This window comes from Cervus elaphus, chromosome 17 (assembly GCF_910594005.1).
Source record: "Cervus elaphus chromosome 17, mCerEla1.1, whole genome shotgun sequence".
NCBI classification, from domain to species: Eukaryota; Metazoa; Chordata; class Mammalia; order Artiodactyla; family Cervidae; genus Cervus; species Cervus elaphus.
In genome coordinates, this window is record NC_057831.1 from 19,962,361 (window position 1) to 19,986,146 (window position 23,786).

General features: G+C 40.0%; 1 protein-coding gene and 1 long non-coding RNA gene across 3 annotated transcripts in view; one reads left to right on the top strand and one right to left on the bottom strand.

Moving 5' to 3' along the window:
* Window positions 1-23,786, top strand: part of DKK2 (dickkopf WNT signaling pathway inhibitor 2) — a 120,255-nt gene that overhangs the window by 29,556 nt on the left and 66,913 nt on the right. The gene's annotated exons all lie outside the window — the stretch shown is intronic.
* LOC122673423 lies at window positions 3,062-11,033 on the bottom strand. The gene is made up of 3 exons (XR_006334677.1): window positions 10,903-11,033; window positions 7,657-7,751; window positions 3,062-3,482 (listed from the first exon to the last, which is right to left on the bottom strand). It is a non-coding gene; the product is annotated as an uncharacterized LOC122673423 (long non-coding RNA).

A 23,786-nucleotide genomic window follows, 5' to 3' on the forward strand; every position in this document is an offset into this window, starting at 1 on the left:
GTCACCGGGCTTTTTACTTCTTTCACTAAGTCAGATTGGGAGGTAGGGAGTGTAAGTGAGGGGAGGGGATCAGCAGAGCATAAAAAGGAAAGAAACCTGCACTCAATTCAGCCATCAAATGAATCACACAGAATTGAACACTTGACAAATAACTGTGCACTTAACATGATTTTGGAGTCACTAAAGATTTCAGCCGGACTCTAGAAATGTGATTCAAACAAACAAACCTTCTTGGTTACCCAGAGATTGTTTGCTGAAGGTGTTCTTTTTCCCTACAACCAGGTGCTTCCAAGCATGGACAGTGGAGCTGAGAAACCAGGGTGGACTCCCTCTTGGGGGTTAGTTAGGGATACAGAAAAGTGGACTGCCTTGAGAGGTTGGAATTCCGCCTTCTGAATCATGCTGTAACTAGCACTCTATCCACTTTACCAAAATTGTATATTCAACTTTATGGTGATCATTAATAAAACAGAAAAGGCTGCTTGGTTTTTCCCTTTTTTTTTTTTTGAGTCATTTTAATGTGAGCCTCAAACCATTACCCTCCAGCCCTTTAATTTTTATTTCCAACATTTACCTTCCAGCTCATTAGTGATATTCTAGTCCTTTGATTACCTTCTCAGCTCTTTAGTTTTTATTTCCAACATTTTCTTAAATGAATTGTCTTTGAAGCCAGGACTGGGTTTTACGTAGAAGGTTGTGATTTACTTTAAATCCCCATTACACTTCTAGTTTCTGTATAGTTTTTTGCTGTTTTAAAACAGGAGGAAACCATCATCTTCTCTGAGGAGCTTCTCCAGTGATTCTGGTAAGCTGCTAGATTTGGGAACTCATTGCTCTAGAAAACAAAGTATTTACTAAGTGAGATTTAAAACCTTCTGTTGACTAGTATAGCGTAGTCAGTGAAACTCTACTGATAACTGTAAGATCATAATATAATTTGTCTAACAGAGAGTGTGTATGAGCCCATAGGATATTAAAAGAATAGAAACTTCAAATCTGTGCATTTTATCCTCCCACTTAAAAAAAATACTGGAAAATAGCTTCTACCTCTTAAATTGCAAGTTTGGAATAATAATGCAAGTAGACTGCAAGAGATGCAGAGGTGAATTAAGAGAATCGTGCTCATCAGAGACCATAGAAAAAAACCAAAAATGCCACGATGTTAGAATATCATCCAAGTATTTCAATGTATTTTGGGGAGAACTGTGTTGAAGGCATCAAGAAGGAAGAAACAGATGTTCTAGGTCTCTCTGCTGTTTCACATTTTAAAATTTTTCTATTTTTTGTTTTCTCTTGCTGCCATAACAAATTACCACAAACTTAGTGGGTAAAAGGAAGTTCCCGAGGAACTTCAACACTCTCTTTCTCGTGGAGATACTTCTCCCCTCTGGGTGGCCTCAAACAGATGATGACGAACTCATATTGCCCTCTAGCACCCAATGAAAGATTCTTAAAATTCTACATCAAACTTTCCACTTGGGAATTGAAAATACTTACCAATTTGCTAAGAGTCTTTTCAAGATAAAAAGGACTAATGAAAACTATAAGCCAGGTTGTTAAAGGATGTGAAGTCTGTCAGAAGAATAATCCCCGTAACAACCAGTCAGCTCTTCCAGATTTACAGCGTACAGGAAGATATCCCGGAGAGGACTGGCAGATAGACTTCACTCATGCCAAAAGTGAAGAGACATCAATGCCTAACTACTGGTTTGGGTTGACTGGAGAAGGAAATAGCAACCCACTCCAGTATTTTGACCTGGAGAATTCCATGGACGGTCTATGGGGTCACAAAGGGTTGGACACGACTGAGCGACTTTCGCTTCACTAGTGGGTTAAATCAACCAGTTAAATCAATCAAATTAATTACTTTATAGATTTATATGTCAGAAATTCAACACTGGTCTCACTGGGACTAAAGTCAAGGTGTCAGCAAGTCTGAGTTCCTTTCTACAGCCCTAGGGGAGAATCCCTTACCTGGACTTTTCCACTTTCTAGAGGTTTCTCACATTCCTTGGCTCACTGGACCCCTTTCTTCCATGTTCAAAGCGAGAAACAGAAGTTTGAATCCTTTCACACTGCATCACTCTGGAATCTTTTCCAGTTTTAAAATCTGTGTACCCTAATATTTCAGACTAATCTCATCCCAAGGTATTTAATATCTGGAAAGTCTCTTTTGTCATGTGAAGTCACACATTCACAAGTTTTAGGGACTAGAATATGGACATCATTGGGGGGGACATTATTCTGCCTACTGTATGTGTGATCTTTAGTCACACATTGTGTATACCACATCTTCTATAAGTTTATTGAATTATATCATTTTTATATAGTGAGATACATTTTAAAACTGTAAAAGAATTTTTTGGCAACTGCAGATAACTTGTGGTTCATGGTAGAATAGATGTTAGTAAATTTTTAACTGGGGCTTTGGTCTAGACCACTCTCACAAATCTCTTAGGAAGTCATCATTATGGACCCCAGCATAGGCCTATCAATAATAACTATTTTTTGCATTATCACTTCTAATTTTGACCATCACTCATAAGAAAATAAATAAGTAAAACAAACAGAGTATATGAATTCCATCCCTATGCATTCCCCCCCAACCGCCCACATCCTGTAGTTCAGTTTGGAATGCAAGACTTAACTTCTTAGAGCTGGCTTAGCAAATCATAATGTGCATACAGATTACCTGGGAATTTGATTAGAATGCAGATTCTGCTTTAGGGGATCTGGGGTGGAGCCTAATATTTTGCATTTTAAGAAGGTCCCAGGTGATGGGCTTATGGTAGAGAATCCACCAGCCAATGCAGGAGATGCAAGAGACCTGGGTTTGATCTCTGGGTCAGGAAGATCCCCAGGAAGAGGAAATGGGGGCCTACTCTAGTATTCTTGCCTGGAGATTCCGGTGGACAGAGGAGCTTGGCGGGCCACAGTCCCTGGGGTCACAAAGAGTGGGACACAGCTGAGCACGCACGTGCACACAGGTCACGTGATGATGATGAACCCTGACTGGGACAGATTAGTTGTACCCTAATGATTTAGTTGTACCCTGATGATTTGTTGTTGCCATGGTAACCCTGCCAGCAGGAAAGGAAGTTGTTAGTTGAGGCATTTGGTGCATATGCTTGGCCAAGAAGCCAAAAGGGCCAAGCTACTATCATGGAATTATCTGAATGCCTGTAAGTCAGCACTCTGCCAAGGCCAGCTTCAGGGCGATGCCAGCGAGCCTTGAGCTGCCTATATAGCCTTTGGCTCAATGAGTGAAGGTCGCTGGGCTGGGATCCCGAGGCCTCTCCAGTCAGCTAAGGGAATTCTGGGAACATGAACACATTTGTTAAGACTGGAGTGACGGTAAACTTGCCTGGGCTGAATGAAGCCTGAGGAGACTCTGGTGGAGATCCATAGACATCCTGTGCTGATCCTTCTTCTGACTCTGGCTGTAGGAGAGGAGACCTGAGCCATCCAGTAGCTAGTTCCCTCTGAAGATTCCATCAGGGTAGCAGGCACACACGGAGAATGCCATGTGAAGAGGAAGGCAGAGATCTGCAAGTCAAGGATGGCTAAAGACTGCCAACAACCCCCCTCCGCACCCCCAGAAGGAACCAACCTTCCCCTACCTGTTAAGTAACAAGGTTTTGTGAACTTGAGCTATGGAAGAGCTCGCTTTCAACCTATCCATAATCCTGTAGGAGGTGCTGTGAATTATGTACTATTAACCATTTATGGAATGTGATAACATCTGATACTATGTGACCCCGTGGACTGTAGCCCACCAGGCTCCTCTGCCCATTGGATTTCCCAGGCAAGAATACTGGAGTGGTTTGCCATTTCTTCCTCAAGGGGATCTTCCCAACACAGGGATCAAACCCACGTTTCCGCCATTGGTAGACGGGTTCTTTACCACTGCACCATCTGGGAAGCCCTATATGATACTATACTAAGCATTTTACTTATGTTATCTAATTTAATCCTCACAGTGGTACCAAGGGATGGGCATTATCCCCATTTTATAGAAAAGGAAGTGAAAGCTGAGGAAAGTCAAATGATTTGTTCAAGATTACATAGTTTGTAAGTGGCACAGTTGAATTCAAACACGTTATCTATGTTATTCTAGAACCTGGGATTTTAATCACTGTGTTATGGTAAGTATTTCAAGAGAGAGTAAACTCTGAACCCCAGGTCCAGAAATTAGGATATTAGAATGAAAAAAAAAAAGAAACTGATTTTTAATTTTTATACCATTTTTAAGGCATGCCAAATTTGCTTTTGACTCAACATTTGCTCAATGACTAGTGGTTTTTCTATGCCTTTTCTTTCTTTTTTCCCTTCTTTTTCTTTTTGGCAGTGGAAATCATTGAGCCAGCAAAGCAGATGCATGTGAAGCCCACCAGCAGATAAACATTTTCCATTCACATTTTGAAGAGAATAAAAAAGCCAAATAAAATAACCCAAATGGCAAACACTGGAAAGCCATTCCTTCATAAAAATAAATTTTTGGTGAAGAGGTCTTTCATTTGGAAATGAGATCCAGCTTCTGCTTATGGAAAAAGCAAGTAAAAGGCAGGGAGAAGACCAGTAGGTCTGCTAACTACAGAGCCACACAGTGATACCCTGAGTTCCAGAATACAAAAATGTAGACTTAAAAGATTTGAACAATTTGTTTGTATATCTGTGAACTGTGAAATCAGGCATTGTGAAGAAACAGCATCTTGTAGCTAGTTCAGAATGATATAATTCAGGACAGATTTTTTTTTTTTTCCCCTCCGACACATGGTTTTAAAATCAAAGATTTTTTGAAGGAAGATGGAAAAGTCATCATGTACCAAGTACAAAAAATTACGTACAGAGTAAGAGTTTCATGGTAGGTAACATTTCACTTCCTGCTTATTTTTGATTGGGTGAGTGTATTTCTTGTCAGCAACGACCATAGTGCTTTTCAGGGCTGAGGTCTGCAGCCCACTGAAGGTAGTGATGTAATGATAAGGCTTTCACATTCCAAAGGACAGTGATTCTTCTCTGTTGTGAATTAAAATGTTTATTTTTTCCTAATTGTTACAGAAGTTTTCTTTAATACATTGCTATGTGCCTTTCCTTATGGAAAACAAATAACTTCTCATTCCTTTAGGTTAAAAAAAATAACAGTTCATTCTTTTGTAGACACAACATATCATACTTTATGAGCAAGACAATGCACCAAATGGTGTGAGAGGTGGCAAGCCATAATTCTCTGCCCTGCATGACCTTAAAACTTGCAGATAATCTGAGATACAAAGGAAGAAAAAGAATGTACTATTTCTTACTGAGCAAGAGATAGCCCCCAGGTTTGGGGCTAAGAGCTTTAATTTATTATTTAATCCTTACAGTAATCAGTGCCAGTTATTTTTAAACCCCAGTCCTGTTGCCGCAAAAAGCTATTTCCTTAATCCAGTCTTGAAGGCATGAATTTCATCATATAAGGGTTAAGTTGTTTATTAGAAAATTCTTAGAAATGGAAAGATTTAGGATTACCAAGATCTCTATTAATTTCCCAGGGCTGCTCTAACGAAGTGAGTGGCTTAAAACAATAGAAATTTAAATATTTAAGCCAAACCAATTGGTTTGAAACAACTGAAGTTTATTCACTCTCAGGTCAGGATGGGAGAAGCCTGAAATCAAGGTGTTGGCAGCGCCATTATCCCTCTGAAGGCTCTAGGCAAGGATTCATTCTTGCCTCTTCTGATATTATTGGCAATCCTTGGCATTCAGTAGCTTTGTATGTTGTACAGATTGATGATGCTAAAAAGTGGTAGAGCTTGGCCTCACTGGGGCTATATATTTCTAAACAGAGGGTTGCTGTTGTTCAGCTACTAAGTCATGTCCAGCTCTTCGGGACCCCATGGACTGCAGCCCACCAGACTTCCCTGTCCTTCACAATCTCCCAGAGCTTGCTCAAACTCATATCCATTGAGTAAGTGAGGCCATCCAACCATCTCATCCTCTGTCATCAGCTTCTCCTCCTGCCCTCAATCTTTGCTAGCAGCAGGGTCTTTTCTAGTGCTCATCAGGTGGCCAAAGTACTGGGGCTTCAGTTTCAGTATCAGTTCTTCCAGTGAATATTCAGGACTGATTTCCTTTGGGATTGACTGGTTTGATCTTCTTGCAGTCCAAGGGACTCTGAAGAGTCTTCTTCAGCACCACAGCTCAAAAGCATCAGTACTTCGGTGCTTAGTTTTCTTTATGGTATAACTCTCATATCCATACCTGACTACTGGAAAAACCATAGCTTTGACCAGATGGTTCTTTGCTGCAAAGTGATGTTTTAATATGCTGTCTAGTTTTGTCACAGCTTTTCTTCCAAGGAGCAAGTGACTTTTACTTTCATTGCTGCAGTCACTGGACACTGATTTTGGAGCCCAAGAAAATAAACCATTTTCATTTTTTCCCATTTATTTGCCATAAAGTGATGGAACTGGATTCCATAATCTTCGTTTTTTTAATGTTGAGTTTTAAGCCAGCTTTTTCGCTCTCCTTTTCACCTACATCAAGAGGCTCTTTAGTTCTTCTTTGCTTTCTGCCTTTAGGATGATATCATCTGCATATCTGAGGTAGTTGATATTTCTCTGGGCAATCTTGATTCCAACTGGTGACTAATCCAGCCCAATATTTTGCATGATGTACTCTGTAGATAAGTTAAATAAGCAGGGTGACAATATACATCCTTGATATACTCCTTTCCCGATTTGAACCAGTCTGTTGTTCCATGTCCAGTTCTAACTGTTGCTTCTTAACCTGCATACAGGTTTCTCAGGAGGCAAGTAAGGTGGTCTGATATTCCTTTTCTTTAAGATTTTTCCACAGCTTGTTGTGATCCACACAGTCAAAGGCTTTAGTGTAGTCAATGAGGCAGATTGTTTTTTGGAATCTCTTGCTTTTCCTATGATCCAGTGGATATTGGCAATTTGATCTCTGGTTCCTCTGCCTTTTCTAAATCCAGTTTGTACATCTGGAAGCTCTTGGTTCACGTACTTTTGAAGCCTAGCTTGAAAGATTTTGAGTATTAACCTTACCAGCATGTAAAATGAGTACACTTGTGCAGTAGTTTGATCATTCTTTGGCATTGCCCTTCTTTGGGATTGGAATGAAAACTGACCTTTTCCAGTCGTGTATCCACAGCTGAGTTTTCCAAATTTGCTGGCATATTGAGTGCAGCACATTAACAGCATCATCTTTTAGGACTTTGAATAGTTCAGCTGGAATTCCACCACCTCCACTAGCTTTGTTCATAGTAATGCTTCCTAAGGCTTACTTGACTTCACACTCCAGGGTGTCTAGGTTTGTAACCACACCATTGTAGTTATCGGTGTCATTAAGACCTTTTTTGTATGTTTTTCCATGTATACTTGCCACGTCTTCTTAATCTCTTCTGTTTCTGTTAGATCCTTACCATTTCTGTCCTTTATTGTGCCCATCTTGCATGAAACAGAGTGTAGGTTTTTCTTTTTTTAGCAGAGAGAAGAGTTCTGTCCATATAATATGGAGAGAAGTTAAAAGAGGTTACTCTTTTAACCAGTCATACCTGGGTTTTCCCTCTCAGGATACTTCAAATCTATGATCTTAGAACCAGCTGCAGTTGGTATATTTCAGGTAGTTGTGAAACAGAAAATAACTACTTACCCCAACTCTCACAGATTTTCAAGGTGGTGAGATCTAAACTTCCTAGCTGTATTGTCCATGGATAAGAGACTGAATTCAAATGCCAGTTTCCTCATCTGTAAAGTGGAGATGATATTAATTGCAAGAGGATTCTATGAGACATTACATTTGAAGAGTATGGCATCATGTCTGGCATATAATGGACCATCTGTTCTCTTTGTCCTTTGATATATGTGGGTGCATTATATCTCAGAGGGGTCATAATTTAGGAAATCTGGTACAAGCCTTCTCTATTAGCATAGAGAAAGACACTGAATAGTTACCAAATAACAAATTGAGGTATGCAGTATAATGCCGTTTCGCTTCTTGAATAGAAGCTTCCACTCTTGAGTAAAAAGCCTCTGGTGCTAAAAGTAGTTTAGTGTTCAGTGTTGCAAAATCAATGGTGCAAGTTTTGCTTAGATTAAAAAATCCATAGTCATTTTGTCTAAATCTTATAAACAACATTGTTTATTCTAATTGAAATGAGTGCTATATCTTTGATGAATTAAACAGAAACACTGGAATCTAATCTCTAGCTATTAACATCACTTCAAAACTATTGAACTGCGTTTTCACACTGTTAACACTGAAAAATAAAAATCCATAGTAAAAGCAAATTTGCCATTAATCAAGGATCATTCTTCTTAAAGTAAGACTTTACTAGATATCTAGCAAATTTTAAGTCTAGTAAGTAAGTTTTAGTGGATTTTTATCTTTGATGATTTTTACAACTATGCATTGTTTTTAAAATATTTTGGTCTGTTGATGTTTATATTTTCATTTTATCACCCTTTACACACTTTCCTTTTATGCAGATATATCTACTCTTATCACCTCTTTATGTATTTCTTTTCATAGTACATATTTCATTATCACATTTATTCTTTTTCATAGTGATAAGGTTTCAAAACATTCCTCTTCCTTTCACAGGCACAGTTCTTTCTCCTAGAAATATCTGAGTTGATCTCTTACCATTTTAAAATACTCCAGTTTATACTTAAAGTTGACATGCGTATGTCTATAAAATATTAAAGTAAAAAGAAGAAAAAATACAAAAATTTGACTTAGATTTTTTAACAAGTTATTTGTTTTTTATGTAGCCATATCCTTTCTAACTAAAGAAATAAAGGCCGAACTAGAAAAAGAAGCCCCCTTCCCTTCAAAAAAGATATATACATATATATGTATGTACACACACACACACAAAGATTTTCATTATAAAGTATGGTCACTTCTAATGTATTCTTAAAATCCTAAAATATGCAGTGACCCAGGCCTTGTGCTAGGTGATTTACATACTTTTTTTGTGATTAGTGTAGTAACTCTGGAAGGTAGGTTTAGGATTATCACCAGGAAAATAAAGTAATTTTGCCTAAGGACACAAAAGTAAGAGGTCAGGATATTAACCCAGGTCTTTCTATCTCCAAAGTCCGTATACTCTCCCTGAAGCCAGCTCCTACATGTTTTTTCCCCTAAAGAAACTTAAAGTAGATGACTCTGTTGTTCAGTCATCCAGTCCTGTCTCTGCGACCCCATGGACTACAGGACGCCAGGCCTCCCTGTCCCTCACCATCTCCCAGAGTTTGCCTAAGTTCATGTCCATTGCATCGGGATGCCATCCAGCCATCTCAATCCTCTTATGCCCTTTTCTCCTCCTGCCCTCAATCTTTCCCAGCATCAGGGACTTTTCCAATGAGCTAGTTGTTTGCACCAGATGACCAAAATACTGGAGCTCCAGCTTCAGCACCAGTCCTTCCAACAAGTATTTAGGATTGATTTCCCTTAAGATTTACGGGTTTGATCTCCTTGCTGCCCAGGGGACTTTTCAAGGGTCTTCTCCAGCACCACAGTTCGAAGGCACTGACTCCTTGGTGCCCTGCCTTCTTTATGGTCCAGCTCTCCATAACTGTAGTGACCTCCGGGAAGACCGTAGCCATGACTACACAGATCTTTGTTGGCAGAATAATGTGTCTGCTTTTAATACACTGTCTGGGTTTGTCAATGCTTTCCTGCCAAGAAGCAATGGTCTTCTGAACATGGCTGCAGTCACCATCCACTCTGATCTTAGAGCCCAAGCAAAGGAAAGCTGTCACTACTTCCGCCTTTTCCGCTTCTATCTGCCATGATGACTCTAAGGAGTTACTACACTACATCTTGGTTAAGTCAGAGACATTCAGTTTTAATGTTTCACTTGTTGCTCTGCTTCTCACATATTATTCAGGGAGCTATTTTTATCAGCTGCAGAATCACATACTTATAATCAATTTATGTGATTACTTGTGATTTAGTGTCTCAAATGTAGGCTTTCTAGTATGGTCATCAATTTAAAGTATTATTCACGCTTTCTGTAATTAGCACAAATAGATTGCTCTCTCAAAATAGGACTATTTTTCTGATTAGCTATAGCTATTTGTATATGGCTCATTTTAAGGAGATTTGACAACAAATTTATTGGACATACATTTATGAAAATATTATCATTTTGTAGAACTATTCCCTTTATATGAGAATACATTGAAGATTTTTTAAAAAAAAATTACATCAGTATTCTCTTTTGACTAGAGCTACTGTGTTAAATGAGATTAACTGTAAATCCTTGGTGGCATTCATTTCAGGGCGTGCTTTTGTAAGAAAGACTGACAGGTTGCCCTTACTGGAGTAAAGGACCAGATGTAAATATACCTTTGCATGCGTGCTAAGTTGCTTCAGTTGTGTCTGACTCTTTGCAACCCTATAGACTGTAGCCCACCAGGCTCCTCTGTTCATGGGATTCTTTAGGCAAGAACACTGGAGTGGGTTGCCATGCCCTCCTCCAGGAGATCTTTCCGACCCAGGATCAAACCCACATCTCTTATATCTTCTGAACTGGCAGATGGGTTCTTTACTACTAGTGCCACCTGGGGAGCCCAAATATACCTTTATGCTCCTGCAAAAGCAAAGAGGTTACAGTAATTTGACAGAAAAATCTGCATACACTTATTTTACTCTTCTTCCAGAAGAAATTTAAGCAAAATAACTTGTTTGTGGCCAGATGGAGGCCTACAACACTGTGAGATTGAAACAGAATGGACAGAAAAACTCAGTGCATTGAAAATAGAATAGAAAATGTGATTCATTTGTTTTGTGGAGAAACAGGATGTCTTGAAAGCTGAGAAGGAAAGAAAAAGTCCTTTGCTTGATATTTCAAGTTCTCTTTGCCAGTTGTTTCACATTCTCCTTCCTCACCTGCTTAAATGTTCAGAAAATGGTGTTTCATATGCCGAACAATCTCCCGATCATCCCTGCTCTTAAACAGTCCTGACAGCTTTGAGACTGTAATTCTGGAAACAGGAGCCTGATACGACGTATCTGCACATGCTCGCCATTGTTTCCTCCTGAAGAAAACAACAGTTGGGTAAGGTTACACTCTAATGGGCTCCATTTTCAGATGGAATTTGGTAGACTATAAAAGAGAGAAAAAAGAAAATATTTAAAAATGAGAAGAGCAAATATAATGCCTATTAAAAAGTGTCTGAGTAGCTGATTACACATACATGCATAATTGCAGACCTGAATATTTGTTTCAATACACCTGAGTCTTGGAAATTGAAAAGAAACATCAGTATTTAAGTTACCATCTTCATCATAGATGTTTTGGTTTGTGGACTTACTATTAATATGTTCCAGTCTTCCAATATCTTTTTTTAGATGAAATTACATGGAGTATTTTTCATTGGCATGATAAAGGAAGAATTAAGCCTAAGAGAATTAAAAGTATATCTCTTGAGTGCCTGGGTAGTTGATTGGCCCCAGATAAACTTGTTGATACTCTTAGTAATTTCCTGTATTTCAGGAGGAATTGAATCTATTTGCATATTTACATTATTAGCATAAGTATAATCTAAATATTCTGACCAAAACATGTGGCACTTGGCTGAGAAAAAAATATGAAAATCATTTCATAGGATGAACAAATAAAATAATTGAAACTTTTAACCTGGAAAGAATATTTAGCAGTATTCTAAGTGCTCGTATGGAGTAATTATCCATTCACTCAATTATTTATATAACAGACATCAAAAGCCCACTGCATGTTAGGACCTATGCTAAATACAGAAGGAATTGCTGCACTATATAGCTAGTATAGTGGAAACAGTTTCTCTCTGTAACTGGAAGAAAGAACTGGGACTAATAGGCATTATAAGCATTATAGAGATTACACTTGAATTTTGATTAAGGAAAATTTTTCTAAAAGCCAGAGATTTTATGAAAGTAAGTGGGCTATTTTGTGTTATAGAACCCTCTAGGAATGTTCTAGAGATAACTGTGTGCCAATTTGTAGGGAATATTTAATGTATACTATTATATATATTATTATAGGACTTCCCTGGTAACTCAGAGGGTAAAGAATCTGCCTGCAGTGTGGGAGACCCAGGTTCAATCCTTGCGTCAGGAAGATCCCCTGGAGAAGGGAATGGCTACCCACTCCAGTATTCTTGCCTGGAGAATTCCATGGACAGAGAAGCCTGGTGGGCTGCAGTCCATGGCGTCACAAAGAGTCACACACGACTGAGTGACTTTCACTGTCACATACATTAATATGGTGAAATTATGCTTCCTATGCTTCCTCTCAACTCAATGATTTCTTTTCGAAATCACATGTAATTTATTATTAGCCAGAGTTCCTATGCTTCCTCTCAACTCAATGATTTCTTTTCAAAATCACATGTAATTTATTATTAGCCAGAGTTAACTCAGAGTTAACCTTGGCCTACAGAAAAAGACTAAACTAGGTGTCAGGCACTTTTCAGAGAAGCAAGGAAGTCTACTAGTTGTATTCCTGTCACAACTGCCTTAGAAAGCAGAGGGGTAATCTTGTGCAGCTGTTTTTGTCACCTCACTGGTTTTTAGACTAGTGAAACAGGCCACTAAAGGAACTATGAAAACATATCTCCATCCCATGGCCCAGCCATTTGTGTGTGAGGTTAATCACCAGATCCTGTCCTTCTTTTGATGTCTTGGAGGGTGAGGGTGGTTGTGGCCTCCAAGATCTGTCAGCTTCAACATCTATGTGACTTCATAGTTTACCATAGAACTTTGGGCTCAGAAGAACTTCATTGAAGAGCTCCCTTTCTTGAGGTCATATTAAATTTACAATCTTATAGTTTTAAAATGGGAGGGGTTCAGTTACCTTTCCTAGAAACAGAATGGGATCCTGATCAGAACACTTGAAATAAGAAATCTCTGAGGTCATACTTTTTTCCTTAATAGTCACATGTTCTATGTTGTCCATAAATTGATTCACACTTTTTAAAAAAAATCTGATCTAGAAATAACTGCAGTTGGGGCCAGTTTTGTACCTGAGCACTTATCAATTAAGAGACTCTGTGACTCTGAAGGTCTAAAATGACAAATATAGTTTGTCTGTATGCATTCTCTTTGATTTTCATTACAGTTGAAAGTTTTCCAAAGTAGGCTTTTTTGGTTTTTATTCTCCAGCACTTTTCTCCACTTTAAGGATTTCTCAATATCACAGAATTGAGTTTGGGACAGATGGCTAAGTAAAAATATGGAAGTAAAATTTCTTTTGGATTTCTCTTGGTGAATAGATACCTAAAAGTACATAAAGTCCTGTTCCTTAGTGACCTTATGATTCGCTTTCCCTCCTACATTATGTAGCATCTTGAAAATTCATATTGGTGAACTTATTTTTTAAAGATTTCTTCAATGAAAAATGAATGAATGAAATACGAATGAGGAAATAAGTCCTGTCATCTTCCTGAAGCTGTTTGAGCAGTTAACAGCCTGTGTCCATGTGTTGGTCAAACAAGGGCCACTGTTGTACTTTCTCTGGTATTGGGTGTGCAAGGCAGTGCTCAGAGGAGCACTGGGACTTCAGAGGAGAGTGGCTGGTCCCAGATGGGGCAAGTGGCATCCATGAAAGGGTGAGTGTGGTAAGCTCCTTAGCGAGGTTTCTTCTTCTTCCCTGGTGACTTTCCTGTTATTTACACACAAAAAGCCATGGTGCTGAATTATAAGATAAAAAGAATTGGTCTCTAACCCTCAAATTATTTTTCTTTTGCAGTGTCTGGTTCACTTAGTATAACTTGCTTTTTGAATTATTTTAGAATTATTATCAACTCTAATTGAGAACTGGTTATGAGGAATCATCTGTGAGAGGGTGTGTGTGTGTGATTGTTTTGGAAGAGGGATGGATGCTCCTAAATCATGGACTAAAATCTGAAAATTTATCCTAAGTGAATATAAGCAAATCTTCAGATCTGTTGTGGCCATACTAGTCTTCAGAAATAGTCTGCCGCGTATGGGCATTGCATTGCAGATTCTGAAAGCTTGGCTTCTGTCCTCAAGAGGTCTTAGGCTGGTAAAAATCCAGAGATAAAGATAGTTAAATGGCCCCACTTGGTGAGAGGAGAGGATGGTATGTGAAATTAATAGTGGAGAGGCTGCTAAATACAGTGTCTGCTGGCTGTTTTCACAAACCACAAAATGCTCTTTAAGTTCTTCAAACCAAATTACTTCAACCACTAGATAAGGTTTCAATGCATGATATTATTATTCTGCAGGCTTTTTTTCCCCCTTCCAAGTTAATGCCTTTGTTTTGATTTTGGCTGGGGAAGTTCCTTTGTTGGTCAGCCGCAACATTTCCATTAACTCACATAAAATCCCTATCTCACAATGCTTGCCAGTTTTCTCCCTGCCCAACAGGATAGATAACATTAGCAGTGTTGCATGAAATATCTAAAATTAAAAGTATGTTTCCCACAGCTTCTGACCACTGGATTGTAAATAGCTTTGATATTATTCACAACCTTCCTAATCAAAGCAATGAACTTAGAAATATTTTTATTTTGCCTAGGAACTAAATCTTTATGATATTAGAAATTGTTTATAGGTTTTTAAAAATAAAGGGGTACCAGACTTCCTTCAGAGGTTATTTTTGATCTTGTGAAAAACCAGTTTGCCTGTTTTAGTTGCCCAGGACAGTGTTGCCCAGGACAGTGGTCACTGAGGCCTGTATGGCATCCCCCTTCAATTCCTAATGGCAGGGAGTTACCCAATAGGCTTCGGGAGTCTAATCCAGCAATCCAATCAGTCAGCAATTCAAGAAGCCAATATATTTACTAAATACCTAGCAGATGTGAAGCAAATAGGACTTCCCTGATAGTTCAGTTGGTAAAGAATTCAACTGTAATGCGGGAGACCCTGATTCGATTCCTGTGTTGGGAAGCTCTGCTGGAGAAGGGATAGGCTACCCACTCCAGGATTCTTGGACTTTCCTTGTGGTTCAGCTGGTAAAGAATCTGCCCACAATGCAGGAGACCTTGGTTCTATCCCTGGGTTGGGAAGATCCCCTGGGGAAAGGAAAGGCTACCCACTCCAGAATTCTGGCCTGGAGAATCCCATGGATTACAGTCCATGGGGTCACAAAGAGTCGGACTTGTCTGAGCACCTTTCACTTTCACTTGTGAAGCAAATTGGTCCCCATAGATACTGTGGCAATGATTACATGGGCAACTGAACTACTACCTCACAGTTTAAATAAACTAGAGAAATTATTCTGTTAGTGAGATGATTAGGAACCTCTGCTTACTGAGCATTTCACCATGTATCACTCCACTATTCTTGCCAGGGAAATGCCATGGACAGAGGAGCCTGATGTGAACAGTGCATGGAGTTGCAAAGTATTGGGCAGACTTAGCGACGAAACAACAAATAAAACCATGTATCACATTTTACCATGTATGAGTCATGGGCTAAGTACTTCATAGGCACATCTTTTAAATTACTGACAACAACCCAGAGAGATAAATTTTTTTTAATAATTTTACAGATTTTTGGGCACCTTTAATCAATTTTTCCAAGGGTATATGGTCATTGGTGGAAGAGTCAAGATTTAAATCAGACTCTGGGCTTCCCTCGTGGCTCAAATGGTAAAGAATCTACCTGCAATGCAGGAGACCCAGGTTCGATTCCTGGGTTGGGAAGATCCCCTGGAGTAGGAAATGGCAACTCACTCCAGTATTCTTTCCTGGAAAGTCCCATGGACAGAGGAGCCTGGCAGGCTACAGTCTATGGGGGTCACAGAGTTGGACATGACTGAGCAACTAACGCGACACTGAAGGCTATACTCTGAACCATTACTTCGTGCGATTTAATTGAACCCTGGTCACCCAGGCTTTGGGAAGAATGGAAAAGAATAAACTTCTTTGCACTTGAACCATGTTGTGATTCAAAGGAACCCAAAGAGAGATGCATACTTGTTCTATGCAGTATCTGTATGAGATCTTCATAGCTCCTAAAAAGAACTCCATTCAATCCACATACAACTTTTTCTTTCTCAAGAGCACAGAAACACCAATGAGGTCCCATTTAAACCGTGCCCTGTGACAACAACGGCAATAATAAGCCCAACGAGCCCAAACAGCACTTCTGGCGGGCACTGTTTTAAGTGCTTTCTATGCAGTAACTCATTTCCATCTTCACAACAACCCCATGAGGGAAATTCTCATTTTCTGGGGCCAGAGATGGGTGGGGGTTGGGAGGTGATTTTTTTCTACTCAAATATACATATAAATGCTTCCTACTATATTCTCTTTTTAATGATTCACGGTTCACATGAGCCTAGTAAAGGCTCTGAGAATCTCTGCAGCAAAGAAGCTTTTCTTCCTTCTAGTCAGGGTATTCAAAATTTATTTTATTATTCACTCCTATTGCCACTAACACCTATTAACGTGCTACAGAATACAGATCAAGGATTGCTGTTACAGATTTCAGTAGCAGCCTGAATTCAGAACCAAGCCCATGGACAAATCTTAATGGCTTGGAGGTGAGGAGTGGATCAGCAGGGGGAGAGGGGTATTACTCCAGTAATTCTACAGACCACCCCAGAGACACTGGGCTTGGGGGAGCAAAGCTACATTCCATGTGCCAATCAGAGAGTTGTCTGCCAGTGCAGAGCTACGTAGAGGGAAAGTCTGGCATTAACTGTAGGTCAGCACTTAACCCAAACCTTTTAGCATCTCTGCTTATTTCCTAATGCAGATCTCTCATCGGATGATCCGGTGATTCCATGGCTTAAGGCAGATGATGAGCACTATGAATGTAACTGATGATAATAGGATAAATCTGTTCAAGCGGAGACACTCTTGGTACATTTACATGTGACAATGGTTGTGGTATTTCACAACCTGCTGCTTAACTCAGGCCTCTGAGGGAAGGCTTTAGCAATATTTAACCTAGATTCAAAATCTAGTCACGTTTCTGGTTCCATGGGATCACTTAAGACCTCAGCATCAGGATGGAGACAGAATGGAGCAGTGCAAGGTTGGCCATGGAAACAACTGAAGTTAGAAGATCCAAGTGGCAAATAAGTGAGGGAATGGACTCTTGCTGGAGCTCAGGGTTTGAAGTTGAGGATATAGAATGAATGGTTACAAAGGCTTCAAAAGTTTGAGCCCCAATGAGGAACCTCACTGATGGGTGGGATTTGGAAAAATTCAGAAGAAAAGTAGTATTCTGATGTGCACATGTGTGTATGTGCATCTTCATATGTGTGTATTGGAGGCCAGAAGAAAATGAGTTAGTATGGGAAAAAGTACTGTTGTAAATTGAGCCTGTGTTCTGAAGATTGCAGTAACTTGATCTGGCTGCATGGAAATGCTCATAGGAAACTTTCGAAATGTAGGTTAAATTCAAGTGATGGAGTTCTTTGAAGGCCAGGCCAAGGATTGGAGTTGTGTTGGTAGAGAATAGAGAGCCCTGAAGGTTCTTGAACAGTGGGATGACGGAAGTGGTATCTTAGGAAGACTAACCCAGCAGTGCCAGGTGGGATAACAAAAATACTACACGTTTTAATTGCTGACTCATTTATTCTTAAAAACATCATCTTAGAAAATGACATTAGGACTGTATGAATCTCAATATTCAATTTTACAAAATTATGGAAACAAAAAAGGAAACAAATTGGATTATAGGAAATTAATATTTTAGGTAATAGTTTACACACAATTAGTACTGTTAATGGGTCAGTACTGTTATAGATAATAATACTATTATCTATAACAAATGAAGCCAGGTTTTTTAATAAAATAATACACCAGTCTTGAGAAGTATTACATATTTTACTAGAATAAAAGCATAGTTTACTTTTTGGTCCCTCTGTACTTGGCCATCTAGGTTGGCTATGTACCTTAACCAAAGTTATGTGGAGGGCACTTTCTCCACAGGTTTCTGCCACCACCACTTCCTCTTCAGGCTTAAGAGGATAATGGTTTCCTTTATTTCTCTAAACCTGTACCCTGTGAGGTAGCCACCAGGGTACAGGGGGCTACTGATCACTTGATGGTATGATTAACATAATAGTGTAACTGGTGAGTTGAATTTTTTATTTTATTTAGTTAATATTAATTAAATTTAAAGTGAGGTCACTCAGTCGTGTCCAACTCTTTGTGACCCCATGGACTGTAGCCTACCAGGCTCCTCCATCCATGGGATTTTCCAGGCAAGAATACTGGAGCGGGTTGCCATTTCCTTATCCAGGGGATCTTCCTGACCCAGGGATTGAACCCAGGTCAATCCCAGACAGTAAAGCATCTGAGCCACCATGGAAGTTCCCCTGTAGCTCAGTCAGTAAAGTATGTGCCTGCAGTGTAGGAGGCCTGGGTTTAATCCAGTTGGGCACGACTGAGCAACTAACACTTACACTTAAAAGCCAGAAATAATATAAAACTAAACACAGCTTTATTACTTTGGTAGGACTGTATTTTACTTGAAAATCTATTATTTAAACTGAGATGGACTATAAATGTAAAATATGCATCAGATTTCAATGATTTAATATGAAAAAAGAAAAATATCTTACTGAACATTTAAAATATTTATTACATTAAAATAACTTGGATAGGTTGGGTTAAACTAAGTATACTATTAAGATTAATTTCACCTGTTTCTTTACACTTTTTTACTGTTGTTACTAGAAAATTCTAAATAACTATGTGGCTGCCACTAATGAACATTCCTGCTGTAAATCTTGCCCACATCATTGTAAATAGCCCCTTTATACTCTTCAAATATACACAGTTTAAATATGCCACCACTTTCTGACTGGTAGAACCCCAACTGATTCCACTGCAACCAAAAAAGAAAAAAAACAAAAACCCGTGACCAATTAACTTTATTTCTTGTGAACTAAATCACCACTCTGTTTTTAAAGAGGAAAAAAATAGGTTTCTTTGGAGGAAGATACATACACACACACACACACATATTCAGTGGGCATTATATGAGTAGCTAGGCAATATGTGGCTTCTAAAGATGTTTCCTAAACAATGTTTATGTTGTGGACTAGTAAAATAATCAAAAACGTTTTCTGAATGGAAGTACTAGTATTAAGTAGTATGTCAGAAAATTTTTGACAGATTACCCAGTCTATCCAACTCCTAGACCACTTTCTACATCTTCTTGAAGCCTCATGGGCAGCCACTTTCAAACAGACCTCGAGTCATCTCCCATCAGTCCTTTGAGGTGGGAATATTTTGAGCTGCCCTCATCGTACAGACCAGGAAAGTGAGGCATGAAGAGGTTACTTGTTTAAGGTCACACAGCAGGCAAGCATAGAGGCCAAAATTAAGTCCAGATTTGATTGACTTTATAGCCCAGGATCATCCTAGCACACCAAACAATAAAATATTCCTTACTGTAAGATAGTTTAAACAAAATTTAAGGGGGAAATTTGTTGATTTTACCAGGTATTGATTTTAAAACTTTCCTTGCAATGTAGGTGGTCTTTAGCGCTGTATTTCTCTCTTACCCAATCTCTCAGACCACATTCCACCTCTTCAGCAGCCCCAAGGGTAAACACTTTCAAACAGACCCAGAAAAGACCATAGCTCACAAAACTTCCATGAAAAGGAGCATCTAGGGCGGGCTTATCAGGTCACTTGCAAGAAGGGAGAGACAGAGGTTTGGTAGAATAAATCAGGCCAGTCTGGGCAGGCTGCATTCTGTTGAGTCCAGCCCCAATCCCAGCCGCAGACTCACCCTATCCTTAATCAGAGTGCCATGTGCACACTTAGATAGTCTTGCTTCCATTTAGTGACATTGGGGAAGGATGTAAACAGAGGCTCAGAGATGTAAACTGTATCCAAATCACAAAAGGGACAAAGGTCCTTGGGCCTGGGTTTGAAGACATCATAGTGCTGCCTCTCATTGTTATTTTCAATCTATGCATAGTCTGATCCTCCTGCATTTGATTCTGACTTACAATGTAATTCTTCATGGGAGTTTTAAAGTGATGTTTACACGTTAGCACATGTTGCTTTGGACTTCACTATATCGTCCCTAGCTAAATGGGTGTGAAATAAAAATGTGTTTTTAAATGCAGGTAGCAACTGTACTTGAGCCCATGTTAATTCTGGAATTGTGCACAGCTGTGTCACATTAAACACTAAAAGGAATTACAGGAGCCTCCAGATTCATTATAAAACTGGTCATGGTTTTGTACTCTTTATTTAGTGCAAGGCGTTCTTCAGATGCACAGTAATTAAATGTAAACAGTGATTAAATATTTAATACTTAAACATTTAATAGTTAAATACTATCTGATTAAATGTAACAAAGAAAGGGATGTTTCCTCCTCTATTCATTTTATATTTTTGGTCTGATCTAATATTACTGTGTGACCTTCTAGATATTCTCTCATCTAAACGCTTCTGAAACTGAAAACGGAGGCAGTGTTACTTAGGGATTAAAAGAGAGCTTGAGGCAGGCAGCCCAGGGTTGAGCTGTGTTGTCTGGACGTTGTATGGGGGTGGCCCGGCTCCTTCCCTTCTCTACACCTCAGCTGCCTTGTCGGCAAGAAGAAGGTAGCAGCCTAGCAGGTAGAGTTCTTCAGGTGTAAGCAACAGAAATCAACTCTTGACTACACAAAACTATTTTTAAAGGGGAATTTACTGTAAGGATATGAGAGAACTGAAATAATCAAGTGAAAGAATGAACTGAGCCTCAGAAGAGCATGAACTTATGGTGTTCCAGGGTTCTAGAAAACAAGACCTTTCTTGGCATTATTAGGGCACCTCAGCCAAAGTAAGATTTCTTATCAGATTTCATCCTTTGGCTCTTCTACTCAAGATGCAAACTCCCAGAAAGAGTCAGTGAACTGACTTCATTTCCTTGATGAAGGGAAAGCAGGAAAAGGAAGGGTGGCCCAATTGACAAACTATAGTAAATGAGGGAGGCTGAGCTCCTAAATAAAACAGCAGGGTGTTTTATCCATATCCCAAGAAAGGGATGTGGGTGTTGGACAAGCAAAAGAAATGATGTATTTTACATGCTCTTGACTTATAGAGTGATTATGCTATTCAAATGAGATCACTGACATAGGTCTACACAGTAATAGTACATACAAATTATCAATAAAGATAATTTTTAAAAGTCAGTAAGGCAGAATTTATAATTTAATTTATTCTTCCCATTATGTTTTCCAAGAGCATATTTCAAACACACACACACAGAGCAGTCCCTCAGATTTTACTAATGGGGGTATTGTAACAATTTACTATCTAACTAGATAGAGATATATGGAAAACTAAATAAGTAGGAATTATGTTCCAAACAGTTTGCATGCAATTATTTAGCTTAAAAATATGCCTTTGGTTTTTCAAACATAAGCCAACAGTAAATCCCACGCTATCTATTTTAGTTATGGTAAATCATAGTTGTATGTGGTCATGATTATGGCTAATTGTGGGATAAAGGATTTAATTTTAGAGCATGAATGAAATATACTGTTGTTGACATTTATGCATGACATTCTGGGAACAATAGGGGAAGTGCGAACAGCTATGTCATATAAATCCCCCTACAAAGAGAATATTAAAAAACATTTTAAAATCAAGGATTCAGATTCTTAATGAAAGTACTGATGATTCTAGAAGCCTGGGCTTTCCATATTTAGAATGTACCAACTGCTTCAAATTAGAGAGGCTATAAAACTCTTCTGACATGAGTTCACTGATGGTGTGTGTGTGTGGGTGTGTTGTGTGTGTGTGTATGAATAAGTCTTTTCAGCTATGTGCAAACAGAAAGCCTAGAACTCTTCCCTGAACTAGTTTTTAGAGGAATACATTCTGTGGTGGGCTTCCCTGGTGGCTCTGTGATACAGAATCTCCCTGCCAATGAAGGAGACACAGGTTTGATCCCTGGGTCAGGAAGATCCCCTGGAGTAGGAAATAGCAACCTACTTCAGTATTCTTGCCTGGGAAATTCCATGGACAGAGGAGCCTGGCAGGCTACAGTCCACGGGGTGGCAGAGTTGGACGTGACTTAGTGACTAAACCACCACCAAAATTCTGTGGTAAATTGCTATCCCACACTAAGATTGCCAATCTACATTGAAATTTGTAACTTTATAAAGAACATTAAGATTAGAGAGTCTGTTTACACTTGGCCTGAAACTGCTTATGAACTGAATGCCAATACCAGAAACTTAAAGGAACCAATTCTATTTTTTTCCAACTTCTGCTTTCACTTGACAATGTCTTCCATTAATACTAAATGATTAGATCAGTGAACAAGATGGCAGAGGAGTAGGTGGACGTGGAGCACATCTCTCTCCCCAGATACATCAGGAATACACCTTCAGATACAGAAGTGCATGCAGAATACCATCTGAGAGCTAACAAGAGTACCTGACCAGAGGAAAAGAATATATAGAACCTCACAAAACTCAGTACGATGAAGGAACTAGGGGGAAAGACAGGAGTGTTAGTAGGACTGGACGTGCCCTCAGCAGGTGGGGGAACTGAAGCAGGGGTCTGATCCCCACATTGGGGCAATTGTCTGAGTCAGAGGAGAAACATTTAAGGCTTGGAGTGAAACAGCTAATCTGTGGCAGCCTAAATGGAATGAGAATCAGACAGTCCTTGTCACAGCCATCCATACCCCAGATGACACAGTGGCTGGGAGCTGTAGTTTAGGGATTGTGGAGCAATCCCTGGGCGAGGGCTGCTGCTGATTGCAGAGAGGATTGAGGGGATGTGAGGGAGGCCATTGTGGTGGGAAGTGCCTGTGGAGGAAAGACAGGCAGCCATGGAAGCAAGGCGATACTGCTGAGTCACATGTAGGGGGTGGAGCCATCACCATAGCCTCTCTCCCCACATGCCAGCATTGGCAGCTGAACAATAGAGGCTGGCCCATCAAACGCCTGACACCCTGAACTACAGAGTAGGATCCCAGGGTGGGTGGGTGGGGTCCTATGTCCTTGATGCACTGAACAGCAGAGAAGGACCCCAGGCAAGGGAGCCCTCTAAGTGATGTACGGGTGGGGCTACAGAGACTGGCCAAAGAGCCCTTCTGATCACCAGCTACAAGAGGCTCAAAAAGACTCTGATAGGGCCAGGACTCCTGCGGCAGAGGCAGTCTGTGTCCCTGCACACTTGGCGCCACCAGGGTCCCCGCAAGCCAAGCAGCTGCGCCCCCTTCATGCTCAACTCCCACTGGGGCAGAGCTGCCACAGGCAAAAAAAGTCTTGCATCTGTGCTCACAGCGTCACTTTGGTCGTGTCTGACTCTTTGCGACCCTGTGGACTGTGGCCTGTCAGGCTTCTCTGTCAGGGAGGGGGTTCTCCAGGCAAGAACACTGGAGCATATTGGCCAACACTGGTTGCCATACCCTTCTAGAGCTCTATATTTCCTGCTGCCCTAGCCACCAGCCCCCTGAGTGCCTGGTGCTGCCAGAACCCCTGAGACCCAAGCAGCTGCACCACCTCCATACCTGGCCCTCACAGGGGCGAACCCAAGTCCTCCAGGGCAGCCTCAGGAGCAAACCCCAGTGGAACCACATGCAGAGGTGGAAATAAAACCACAGTTGAAACCCAGGGGCAGTGTGGCTAAGGAAGAAGACCCAAAACCTTCCCACCGGCTGTACAAGCTGCAGATTAAATCCACATAATCAACTAGGCAGACTCTGTGTCTATGGAATATGTAAAAGGTCCTTGAGAGCTCCCACAAAAGAAAAGGCACTAGTTCTGATACTTGTGTACACTGGAGGCAAGAATACACAGGAGTAGGACCAGGTCAGAATCTGAGCTGCCCCCACAGCAGGTCCAGAGA